The sequence below is a fragment of the Theropithecus gelada genome, chromosome 6 (genome assembly GCF_003255815.1).
Source record: "Theropithecus gelada isolate Dixy chromosome 6, Tgel_1.0, whole genome shotgun sequence".
Lineage (NCBI taxonomy): Eukaryota > Metazoa > Chordata > Mammalia > Primates > Cercopithecidae > Theropithecus > Theropithecus gelada.
In genome coordinates this window covers 61,889,224-61,902,311 of record NC_037673.1, presented here as the reverse complement: position 1 = coordinate 61,902,311, position 13,088 = coordinate 61,889,224, and positions in this window count along the sequence as shown.

Sequence of the window (13,088 nt, the reverse complement as noted above, 5' to 3'; positions counted from 1 at the left end):
GACAATGGTAAGTGGTGTCTCATAGGTGAGTGCTGCCCCTTACTTCTAATTTCCAGCCCAGCAGGGTTTACCGAGAATTGGCGTGACAGAGCAAGTGGAGAGAGATTAGGGACAAGAAATATTGGCTGTTGGGTAAAAGAAAGATAAGGGTTCAAACAAAGCTGACTTTGGCTATAGAAATAATGAAGAGGCCATATGAGTGCTTTGCTTAAAAGCTTTCAATATATCTTTATTTCTGAAGTTTCTATAACCAGTGCCACTCTACCTTTCCAACTTTACTTTTCTCTTGTTTAACATCTTCTGATGCTCTGTTGAATCAATCTTCTTCTTTCCCCAGAAATACCTTAATGTATGTTTTTCTATCCAAGAAATGCCACATCTTTCTTCTCTATCTTGAAATCTTGTCCAGTTTTCAAAGCTGAGCTATGGGATTTTCTCACCCCATATCTCCCGGAAACCAATAGAATTGAGCAATTGGTAGGTAGAGTAGAATCTGAAAAGATGCACATGAAGAGGCCAGGAGGAAACAGGGGTCATGAGAAAGCTGAAATTGTAGCCTACAGGCTATAAGGCAGCAGAATAGAAGAACAAACGTATAGAAAACCAAAAAGAGTAAAACAATTTCTTGGCAGTAAAAGGAGGATGAGAAGCAGAGTTGCTGAGTGAGCATAATGGTGCTAGTGGAGGCAGGGGTGGGGTGGGGTGTTGATGAATTCTTGCTGCTGAAAGGGTTAATAAATTCTGTCCCTAGAGCTGTGCTGTATCTTTCAGATACCAGTCACCATGATACCTAGATATTCGTGGATTCCTGTGAGTGTGTGCTATGGTGGGATGGAAGTCCTTCCTGATATATCTCATATTACAGTTCTCATTTACTCTTTGGGAACACAGATGTAAGATCACAGAACCTCAAAAGGCATACATCCATCTATTACTTCCAAATTACATCATCTCTATGAAAGACACTTGTTGCTTTATACCAGCTCCCATTTCTTCCTCCTCCTTTCCAAGATTACCCATATATTAGTTTCTCCACACAGACCCTGAGTTTCAGAGGTAGGTAAACGAACCCCAGTGCCAGAGATGGCCCCTGAATGACTGGTTGCAATCCTTGGTTTAAGGGTTAAGCATATGACGTAAGCATCTCAAATCATTGTGGGCTTCAAATTCTTGCTCAAAATACTAGGCCAGAGTCTCCTGCTGGATGTGGGGGAAAGCACAGGCCTGGTGGCGGCCAGGAGTCAGCCACGCTACAACTATGGTGAGAGGCGGCCTCGGGATGAAGAGGACGCTGCAGATGGCAGAGCTGAAAGGCAGAAAGGAAAGAGGCCCTTTTCCAACACTGAGCCACTGGATCAGCCAACTCCCTGAGCTTTTCATAATGTGAGCCAATTAACTGCCTTGATTGTTTCAACTTCTTTGAATTGGGTTTTCTGTGACTTATGACTGAAAGATCCTGACAAACTCTGCCCCTTTGACATTACTTCATGGACCAGCTACAGGAAGAAGAGAAATGTTACACCATTTAAGCCAACTGGCGAGTACTTGGCTTCTTGGCCATGGTGATTTAGAAGGTTAGAGCAGGCAGTACTGTGCAAACGCCAATAATTCCTGGGCTTCTGAAGCCCTCTTTGGAAGCTTCAATGAAGAGTCCAGCAGCTAAAGTTCCACTGGGAGGCTTCCACTGCAATTAATTACAGCGAAGGCAATGTCTTTAATACATCACACACGAGATTAAAAGCCATGTGGCTAATTTTTATACCTGGCACACAGAAGTCAGCAACAGCAGCACTATCAGACAGCAGGCTGTAAAGTATCAATAATATGCACAGGTGGCAGTGGGGGATGCCTGCCAACCCCAAAGACACCGGGGGAGACTGTAAACAACGTTTAGGAGGTTATCCAGTTTTATTGTCCTTATTCACATGTGTGGCGTTACAGTGCTCCCTCATTCCCAGAGAAAAGCAGAGTGGTTCTCTGTTCTTTCACCCAGAGAGTCACAACCACCTACAGACAAAATTAACACTAACGGTTACCGTTGATTACTCACTCTCCACATGCCAGGCACTGTCGTGTGCATTTCACATGTATTGTTTCACTTAATCCTCATAATATCCTTTAAGGTAGGAACTATTTATATCTCCTTTTCAGAGATGAGGAAACTGAGGCACAGAGAGGTTAAGGTCACAGAGCCAGTAAGGTCCCATGGCGAGTAAGGGGCACAGTAGGAGTTTAATCCCTGCTATCTGGCTTGCGTTTCTTAACCCCAACACTACATTGTCAACTTCTGTGCCATACTCACTTTTCTGCAAATCATCAGAGACCCCTCTGATGATTTGTGAGAGGATATTCATCTTACTTTTAAAATGTATATTTTATATGTGTATATGCTTTTCATGTATATTTTATGCCTATAAAATTACATCTATACTTTTCATATTTATATTAGTATTGTTATCAAAAGTTAAAAACATCCCCACAGTGCAGGGTGCAGTGGCATGTGCCTGTAGTCTCAGCTACTTGGGAGGCTTAGGCAGGAGGATTCCTTGAGCCCAGGAGTTCAAGTCCAGCCTGGACAACATAGTGAGATCCTGTCTTTCAAAAAAAGAAAAAGCCCCCAGCATCCCCTCCCCTAAGAGGATGGACTCGCTGGGATCCACCCTGAGACTATCAGCACTGGCGACTTCTATGAGGGCCTTTAGCCAAGGGTAGGCATCTCTCCTGAAGAAGCTGCAGGGCAGAAGTAGCAGCCATGCTTAGAACTCACAATCCGATTTATCTGATGAAGGAGGAAGTGTCTGATTTCATTGGAAACCTGAACATACCTGGCAAACTTTCTGGCCTGTAACTAAGATAAAAAGGCTCACGGCTCATGGCTCCGTGGACATGGCTAACTTACACCCTTCTCCTTTGGGATGAGCGTCACCCTGTCAAGATGTTGAAGGAGTTTGTGTCCCGACACAAACAATATGATTGAACTAGTACAGAATTGGGAGACGGGGTCCCTAGCCAGCGACTATGAAGACAAACAGCAATTCATCAGGAAGTGGTTGCTGTCACCAATAAGTGATACAAACACTCCTTAGAAAGCATGTCACTCCATGAAATACTTGTGATCTGAGCAGAAAGAAGTTTCCTTCATAGCTCTTCCGAAGGTAAGGGTGTCAACAAAGGACCAGCTCCTGATAAAGGTTACTGTATCATAACATAACCTAGGGACTGATTTCTGACTCTCCCCTTTTCTTACAACTCTCAGGATGTGGGGAGAGGGAAAAGGGTCTCTCCCTCATTTGAAGACGCAATTTGATTGGAGGTTCATTGGTCTATGTGTTATTTCTAATCTCTGAGAGGATTTATCTTAAGTGTAGTAACCTCTACTTTATAATTATTAACCCAGTTTTAATAGTCACTGTTTAACCCACCTTTCCCCTTCCAAGAGAAAGGAAAAGGCTACCAATTCATTTAGCATTTACTGTGAATCAGATGTTGTCATAAAGAGTAATTCACCATTCCCCCTTCTCCCAGATTAAAGGGGAAATGGTTGTTTGTGATCTTGTGGTCTAGCATAAGGATGGGAGAGCCACTGTTTGGATTGATGCTGTTAAGTATGGTAGAATGGGTGTTCCAGGGTTAGGTAGGTTCTAGAGAGTGGTAGAAATAAGGTAGTGCAATGGTTTGAATGTGCCCCAAAAAGCATGTGTTGGAAATTTAATAGCAATTATAGTAGTATTATAGGACTTTTAAGGCAGGACTTTTAAGAGGTGATTAGGCCACATGGGCTCTGCCCTCATGAAAAATAGATTAACACCATTATCGAGGGAGAGGTTTTGTTATTGAGGAGTGGGTTTTTTTATAAAAGGACAAGCTTGCCCCCCTTTTCTCTCTCTTTCACCTTGCATCATATGATGAACCAGCGAAAAGGCCCTGACCAACAGCCAGCCCTTAGATCTTGGACTTCGCATCCTCCATAACTGTGAGAAATAAACTTCTGTTCTTTAGAAATGACCTAGTCTCAGGTATTCTGTTATAGCAGCACAAAACAGGCTAAAACAGGTAGGCTAACACCCAGCTCTTTAGCTTTAGTTTATAGAATCAGCAATTCCCAAGGACGAAATTTACACTCAGTCTACCAAGGTTCTGTTTGATATGTAGGGTCAGAAAAACTAGTCTAAATTAATATTTACTCAAAGATTCTGCTCATCTTTGCTAGATTATGTGGGTCTCAGAATCAAATGGGGATGGACTCTGCTGGTTTGAAAGTTTGAGTGTGATGCTTCTACCAGGAGAAATGATCATGTTTTCCATACACTGGGACCTGCGACTGCCCCTTGGCCATCTCTGATTCCTCACCCCTCCTACAGAACATTCTTTCCTTGTTTTCCTCCTGGAATAAAGTCTCCATTTTCTTTCTTTCTTTCTTTCTTTCTTTCTTTCTTTCTTTCTTTCTTTCTTTCTTTCTTTCTTTCTTTCTTTCTTTCTTTCTTTCTTTCTTTCTCTCTCTCTCTCTCTCTGTCTCTCTCTCTCTCTCTCTCTCTTTCTTTCTTTCTTTCTTTGAGACACAGTTTCACCTTGTTGCCCAGTCTGGAGTGCAATGGTGCAATCTCGACCTCTGTCTGCCGGGTTCAAGCGATTCTCCTGCCTCAGCCTCCAGAGTAGCTGGGATTACAGGCATATGCCACCACACTCGGCTAATTTTGTATTTTTTAGTAGAGACAGGGTTTCTCCAGGTTGGTCAGGCTGGTCTTGAATTTCTGACCTCAGGTGATCCACCCATCTCAGCCTCCCAAAGTGCTGGGATTACAGGCATGAGCCACGAGGCTGGCCAGCTGTCCATGTTCTTAACTTTGGTTGTAAACTCAAGTGCTCTACCAGTATTCCAATGTGCAAAGGGATCTCACAGCTCTGGCATAAGCTGGGCCACTGCATTAGTATTGGCAGAGGCATTGACAGCAACAGCTCTGTGGAGGTGGCACTCATGTCCTTGGTGGAAGCACAGGACCATGATGACAACATAGGTGGAGCTAGTGAGCTCCAAGGCTTTCAGGGGCAGTAGAGATCTCTAAGCTGATGGAAGCTAAGAGGGCTTATTTATTTGCCAAAATTAGCAGTTGCCCTGAATTCACCTATGAATGCATGCAGGTCATTGGGAAGATGAAACGTGACTGAAGCGCTAAAATAGTGGGTAGAGCTGAAGCCAAAAAAATGCTTTTAATTACTGTTTATATGACCTTTAGTGACTTCCAAGTTGGAGAGGAAGAATTTTTTTTTTTTTTTAACTGTATCCATATAAGATTTTTGGTCAGAGAGTTTATCTAGAAAAAAATTGTTACCAAGTTCTATGATGGGTTTATGTTATAAATTTTTGAAAATTTAACCATATCTTCCCATATTTTACTAGTAAAATTAATCTAAGAATGCTTAGATTTTTTAATTAGAAAAAACAAACATTTAAGCATTTAGTATATCACTTATGTTAGCTATGTTATGGCAATATAACCGATATGAATTTACATGCTTAGGTGAAAAAAGACATATTGAATCATTTGTTAAAATCAAATGAAATCTGATGCCAAACACCAATCTAACTGGCAGGAAATTCAATCTCAGTCACATGTTGGGAGAACTTTATCTCTTCTCCTGTTAGTGCAAATGTCCTGGAGAGATTATGCAATTCTAAACAATTTGCGGGAACAGTCTGCCCCAGGCGCAGGCATAAGAGGTTGCATTTTTTGTAGGCAATTAAAAACAATAATAATGCTAATTTAAAAATCACTCTGCTTTTTTATTATCACTGTGTCCTGGCTATTTCAAATAATGTCAGTGAAAAATACTCCATCATGAAAAAAAAAAGTTGTGGGTCCAAAGTCTAAACAATTTCTGTGAATATTGTTGAGTTTTAATAATATATATGTAAGCTATAAATTAGCACTTTTCATTACTTATGCTTTAATAAATATTTCACGCTACATGGACTTTAAATAGAAGAACCTTCCATTTTTCATTTATTTCACCTCACTTCACCACTGCCGTAGATCAGTCTTACACATTTGGTTAGTGACAAATTCCTAAAGCTTAGGAATCACTAACGTGAATCTCTGTGGTGTTACATATTCCTGCATTTAAACAGTAGGTTCAAAAGAAGCAGTGATAACACAGTGATTGTACAGATGAGTAAAGAGAGCTTCAGTTATTTCAAATCTCCCTTTCCATATGGCAACTTGGAATTTTTATTTCTGTTTAAAATTTAAAACAGTGACTCCAAGTGCATACTGCTCCTATGTGAAATATTCTAGATCAATTTGCATAACCTTTTTTAAATTGAAATTTTATATTCTTAATTGTTAATCATTTTAAAACTAGAGAGTGAATCAAGAAAGTAATTATTATGTGATTATTCTAAATGTAATTTTATCTTATATAGGTAAGGTGCCAAAAAAAATGATTGATTCTTAGTGTCAAATGCACTGGCTATGCCCCTGCTCTGGTGTTCAATTCATTATAGGGGCCTCAGCTCCTGGCAGCAGGGTCTGTTTGAAAGGTGGCAGGTCTGGCCAACAATCACTGGGACAGCTTCCTCAGCTCCTGAGTGTTCACACACTGCCCATAAATAAAATAGTCACTTTTTAATGCTTGATTAAAAAAAAAAAAAAAAAGCCTTCATGGATAAGTCTTTTTTGCCTAGGTTTTGGAAAACAAAATTCTCATAACACAGTTCTGGGACAGGGAAAGTTCACCTTTCTTTTTTTTTTTTTTTTTTTGAGACGGAGTCTTGCTCTGTCACCCAGGCTGGAGTGCAGTGGCCGGATCTCAGCTCACTGCAAGCTCCGCCTCCCGGGTTTACGCCATTCTCCTGCCTCAGCCTCCCGAGTAGCTGGGACTACAGGCACCTGCCACCTCGCCCGGCTAAGTTTTTGTATTTTTAGTAGAGACGGGGTTTCACTGTGTTAGCCAGGATGGTCTCGATCTCCTGACCTCGTGATCCGCCCGTCTCGGCCTCCCAAAGTGCTGGGATTACAGGCTTGAGCCACCGCGCCCGGCCTCACCTTTCTTTTTATGTGTGTATTATTAGAAGAAGGAGATGGGTCAGGACTGGGACAGGGAATCAGGAGTAATATCTCTTATTGTTTTGTGTTGAGACTATAGAAACATGAGACATAATGTGATGGTTAATTTTACACGTCACCTTGACTGAGCTCAGGGACACCCAGAGAGCTGGTAAAACATTATTTCTGGGTGCATCTGTGAGGGTGTTTCGAGAAGAGATTAGCATTTGAATCTCTTTCAGTGCTGTAGACTGAGTAAAGATCGCCCCCACCAGCGTGGGTGAGCATCATTCATCATCCCTTGAAGACCCAGATAGAACAAAAAGGCAGAAGAAGGGCGAATTTGCTCTCTGCTTGAGTTGGGACATCCATCTTCTCCTCCCCTCGAACATTATGCTCCTGGTTCTTGGGCCTTCAGACTCAAACTGGGACTTACAACAATGGCCTCCTGCTTCTTAGGCCTTTGGGCTTAGACTGGAGCTACACCACCCGCTTCCCTGGGCCTCCAGGTGGCAGTAGTGGGACTTCTCAGCCTCCACAATCACAGGAGCCCATCCCTCATAGTGAATCTCTTTCTCTTTCTCTCTCGCTCTCTAGATTCTATTGGTTCTGTTTTTCTGGGGAGCCCTGACTAATACACACACTAACACACCTTGACTAACCCTGACTAAAAATTTTTCTCTTGTGTTATCTTGCCACATTAGTCAAGAGTATTGTGGAATTGTATTTAAATACTAATTCCTGTGAGTACTATCAATTTAGAGAAGTAAAAATGATTGCATTTGTAGCACCGTTAAATCCCACAAGCTTAGAAATATTATACTCCACTTGAGTCACTGAGTTTGTTAATTACAGTCAGGCTTTATTTTTGTGGGATATAACAGTATTCATCCTTGATTATATTATTGTTCTGTGGTCTTATCAGTATAATGTGTTATTGTATATAATGTGGGCGATAGCATTTTTTGAAGGTGACAAAAATATTACCTTTTTGTAAGACAGAATGCAGCAATTAAACCATGAAGTATCAACTAATTACCCAACTGTGTATAATGTGAAGTGAGGTGCCTCACTCACCCCACACATCCAGATTTGATATAACAAGCCCCCCATGACCATCTTGGGCCATGTTAGCTTGCTGCCTCTTTACCTTACCAATCACATTGACAGTGCAGGTGTGATGCTTCTCAACAGTGTCTTTTCTATCTCCCCATCCCTACCAGCTGGACTGTCCACCCCTCAGTTACTGGAAGCAGTAACAGAAGGCAGCTTGCTCCTAACCCTTCCATTCCTACCCCACCTATAATTAACTCTTTGCATTCCAACAGTGCCCTCTAATTCCACCAACCCTGATTGGAAATGATAGAAGTTCCTGTCTAACTGCTGAAGCTTGGGAGCTTGATCCTGGGACTGCTACTTAAAACTCAAATTCCATTTCCTTACAGAACCGATTTTTGTCAGAGTTGAAATAAATCTTGAGTATGGTACCTCTAATACAGTTTGGATCAAACAGGCTTTTTGTAGGCTGACAGGAGAGCCCAACTACAATGTATAACATTAACTCTGAAATGTATGCTCCTGTAGACTTCGATATTGTCTGGAATCAATCTTGCTGGGAAATAAAGCCCATTTATAAATTAGAAATCCTCTGACAATTCACATTGTCTGAACCATGCACTCTAGCCTACACCAGAAGCACCAGTGGGGCCTCCATGTTGAGAACAAAGGGTCAAAATAAGAACATTAGTTCAGGAAATAAGTAGCTAGTGCCATTGTATCTCAGGATGTGTCGAAGAGGCATGGACACTGGAATTTGGGTGTATGTGGGGAAAGGATTGCAGGTGGAAGGGGAAGTGAGAGCTGGAGTCCGGGTATTATACCCTCCTAGTCAGGCAATGTAGAAACTCTGAGATGCAGAAAAGAGCCAGGAAATGGTCACTGTCAGTCACAGACCACGGCAAATATAGGAAGCCCCAACATATATGGGGACTCAGTGGTGGAGCAGCTAGGGCAGAGGATAGCTGGAAGATACAGTTGTCAAACTCGAAGAATATGTTGGAGGCTGGGGTTAAGATTAGGGGCTCTAAGAAGGATCTCAAGAATTAAACAAGATTTCAGTGAGGACCAATGAGAAGCTGAGTCCTAGAAAATAAAACATGTCGGTGGGGGGAGAGAGAATGTACTGGGGGAAAGAGATGCTTACCGAGGCACAAGGAACCCCATTGTCATAACACGGAATCAGGGGAAGGAGTGATGGTGAGCTGCAAACTAAGGACTGGGAGAGAAGCCAGGTGCCGGTGATGAATCTCCACATTCTGGGCCCACCTTGCACCTGCATGTTGAATCAGTGCCCTGAGGACAAAGAATGATTGGCGGGTCTTCTTTATTCCTAGTACACTGCCAAGACCCAAGCACAAGACATCCTGCTTGTCTCTCCGTTGCTTAGCAACGGCCACCTTCTTGATTACCCGAGTTGTCATAGTTTTTCTGTAGCTATCTACTCTGACACCCGGTACATTGGGCCTACAAAGAACAAGGCAAAAGCCTGGTCGTTCAACCCAATACAAGATGACTTGCAGTGATAAGCCAGTACATGCTAGTATGGGCAGTTCTCAGTACAGGGAGCAACAAGACCGATTTCATGCTGAACCCAAACGTCGAGTACCAGACAGAGAAGGGAAGAAAATTCCAATTCCGTAAACGCCAGAATTATGGGGGAGAGAAAGAAACAGAGAGAGAATAAAATAAATAAAATGTCAGGTAATGATATTTTAAATAGAATATGTGTTTCAAATGTATATTAAAGTAAAATTTCTTCATCAATCACTCTTTTTCTAGGAAAATCATTTAGTTCTGTCAAACACAAACAAAAACAGGGAGGTTGCCACTCAAAAAGCCTAAAACTTCCAGATTAAAATGGTCATAGATGTTTCTCAAGAATTGCAGTAGTTAAATGTTAACATCTAAAAGGGTTGGGAAATTCTGTTCTCTGCAGGGTAGAACAAGGACTAAGTCATCAATCAGATGACATAATACCAAAAATAGTTTGGAAAAGTCAAGAGTAGAGATCTAAACGTTCTCTCTATTCCCACCTGAAAGATCATCAGCTGGAAAATATTCTACCTGCAGTGATTAAGTCCAAATCTGTGGCACGGTGCTTAGAAGAAGAGCAGCAAGTTAAAAGTCTATGTTTCTGTCCATTAAAGCCCTTACACTGCCTATTCACCAGCCACAGCCCTCTGGAAAACACACCTGTGCGTTTTTCTTCTTTGAAATCTGGGATGGCAAATCTTCTTTTATTGTTGGGCATCACTGTCACTCCCACCCAGATCAACAAATGTTCTCATGCAAGTACAAAATGTACGTAGTTCTTTTGGTCTCCGTGGGTTTAATAGAAATTATTTTTATTGAAACAGATACATTTTTACCATTTCGCTCCCTATCTATTAAATGAGATATACCTAATAAAAGGAAACCTTTCAGGTCACATTTTGGCTAGTACAAGCAAAAGTTGCAGCAGGAGAAAGGGACGTGAGGAGAAAGGATGGGGGAGGGAAGAAAGGCGGGACAGTGGAAAAGTGGTGAGGAACCAGGAGCTGAATGAGAGGGAGAGGCTGCCCAGAAGCCAGAGGGCCAGTGCTGATCACCTGGCTCTCCTCACATCCTGTGGGTGATCCAGGCGTGTCTGTTTCAGACAATCATTGTCATCACCACCCCTTGAGGTTTTTATTTCCTTCTTGTAGTATAAATTATTGCCTGACTTCGGGCCGGGCGCGGTGGCTCACGCTTGTAATCCCGGCACTTTGGGAGGCCATAGGCGGGTGGATCACGAGGTCGGGAGATCGAGACCGTACTGGCTAACACGGTGAAACCTGGTCTTTACTAAAAATACAAAAAACCAGCCGGGCATGGCTAATTCCTGAGCAGCCTCCCAGCTACTCGGGAGGCTGAGGCAGGAGAATGGCATGAACCCAGCGCCACTGCACTCCAGCCTGGGCGACAGAGCGAGACTCCGTCTGGATAGGAAGGAAGGCAGGAAGGGAGAGAGAAAGTATTGTTTGACTTATTTTTTAAACTTCAGTGTTTATTTTCTCAAGAAATTGTATGTTCCCATTCTCCACTTCTCCTCTCCCTGCTGAGGAATCATCTAAAGAAATTCTCAAGCTTGTCCAAGTCACCTTATTTTATTGTTGTTGCAGTTCTGTTGTTTTTGTTTTAGGCTTTTAGCAGCCCGAAGCCATGGTTTTTAGTTTCTGTCTCCAGTGATGAAAGGAAAAAAGGGATGAGAAAGGGGCTTTACCACCCCAACCACAAATGGATACTAAGAACCTATGTCTATATTCTCTTCCTTGGACACCTAACCAGTTTACTTAACAATATTTGCAGGATTAGCTGGATGCAGTGTCCCATGCCTGTAGCCCCACCTACTCCAGAGGCTGAGGTGGAAGGCTCTTTGCAGGGATTTGAGTTTGGGCTGGGCAATATAAGGAGAACCCCCCTTCCCGCGCATCTCTAATAAATAAATAAAGTTTTCGAAGGATTAGTCAATTTACATAGTTATCTGCCCCAAAGTCTTTGCTGTCTCCCTTTGAAACTATAATTTAGAAATCAAACCAAGCAATACTAATTAAAATGCTATATCCAGATTTTTTTCTTTTACATTAATTTTTATACCTTATCAAAGTAAAACATATTAAAAATTAAAATAGCACTAAAAGGCTTATAATGAAAAACAGTAATCCTTTAACCAGTTTCCTCCTTAACAGGTCCCACCCACCATCCTAATACTATCCCTCTTCCTGGAATCAGCCACTTACAAATGATTTAGCTGTTAATTTGGATACTTTCCTCAATATTTTAAAACAATATACTCATATATGAGATTTATTTTTGCACAGCTTCAGATGATTATTTCATTTGTAAATATTGTACAAATTTTATGACTTAAATAATTTATACAGCCAAATAGAAAATTGCATTAATGATTGCTAGGGCTTGTGATGATATGGGATCAGCGTAGCATATAGGGCTCCTTTTCCTTGCTGAGGCTGTAGACTGGACAGTGGCCTGGAATCAACAGGAGTGGGGGTTTACTTGTACGCCACCAGTATCCTTGGGCAACATTCCCTCTTCCTGAGGTCTTCTGCACTCCAGTCCGTGGGGGACGCCATGGTGCAGGCTGCTCAGCTGGGCCTCAGAAATCCTTCTCCAGGAGCCAGGCTTGAGCTGCTGATCAAAGTCTCCTGGCCGGGCGTGGTGGTTCACGCCTGTAATCCCAGCACTTTGGGAGGCCTAGGCGGGTGGATCACAAGGTCAGGAAATCGAGACCATCCTGGCCAACATGGTGAAACCCCGTCTCTACTAAAAATACAAAAATTAGCCGGGCGTAGCACCTGTGCCTGTAGTCCCGGCTACTCAGGAAGCTGAGGCAGGAGAATCGCTTGAACCCGGGAGGTGGAGGTGGAGGTTGTAGTGAGCCAAGATCGAGCCACTGCACTCCAGCCTGGGCAACAGAGCGAGACTCTGTCTTAAAAAAAAAAAAAAAGAAGTCTCCCCTGACTTGCAGCATACCTGTCACCTCATTGACCTGGTGCCTGGTGTACCGTACGGGTATGGGTACACAGGAACGGGTGTCTTTTCCAGCAGTGGGCTCAGAAAATCCTCCACATCCTTCAGCAGCGCCCAGATGTCCTCCTCCACTTTCGGGGTCACAGTCATCTGAAAGTTGCCATGTGCGATGTCCTTACAGACAGGGATGTTGTGCATCTGAGGGCATTGCACAAACTAGGGCAGATTGGGCGGGGTTGGGGGGGGTTCTCTGAGAGACTGCCAGCCATTAGGGGTGGGATAATGTTCATGCCTTGGGGACTTTGGGATCCTAGTGAAGGGTAACAGTCACTCTGCAAACGTGTTTATCCACAGACTTCACAAAGCTGGGATAATCCAGAGGCTCTAGGGTATGGCTCAGCAGCCATAGCCCACAGCCCTGGTGGAGGCCCGTCCTCCAGCCCTGCAGCATGTTCCACAACATGGTAGCTGCCCCTT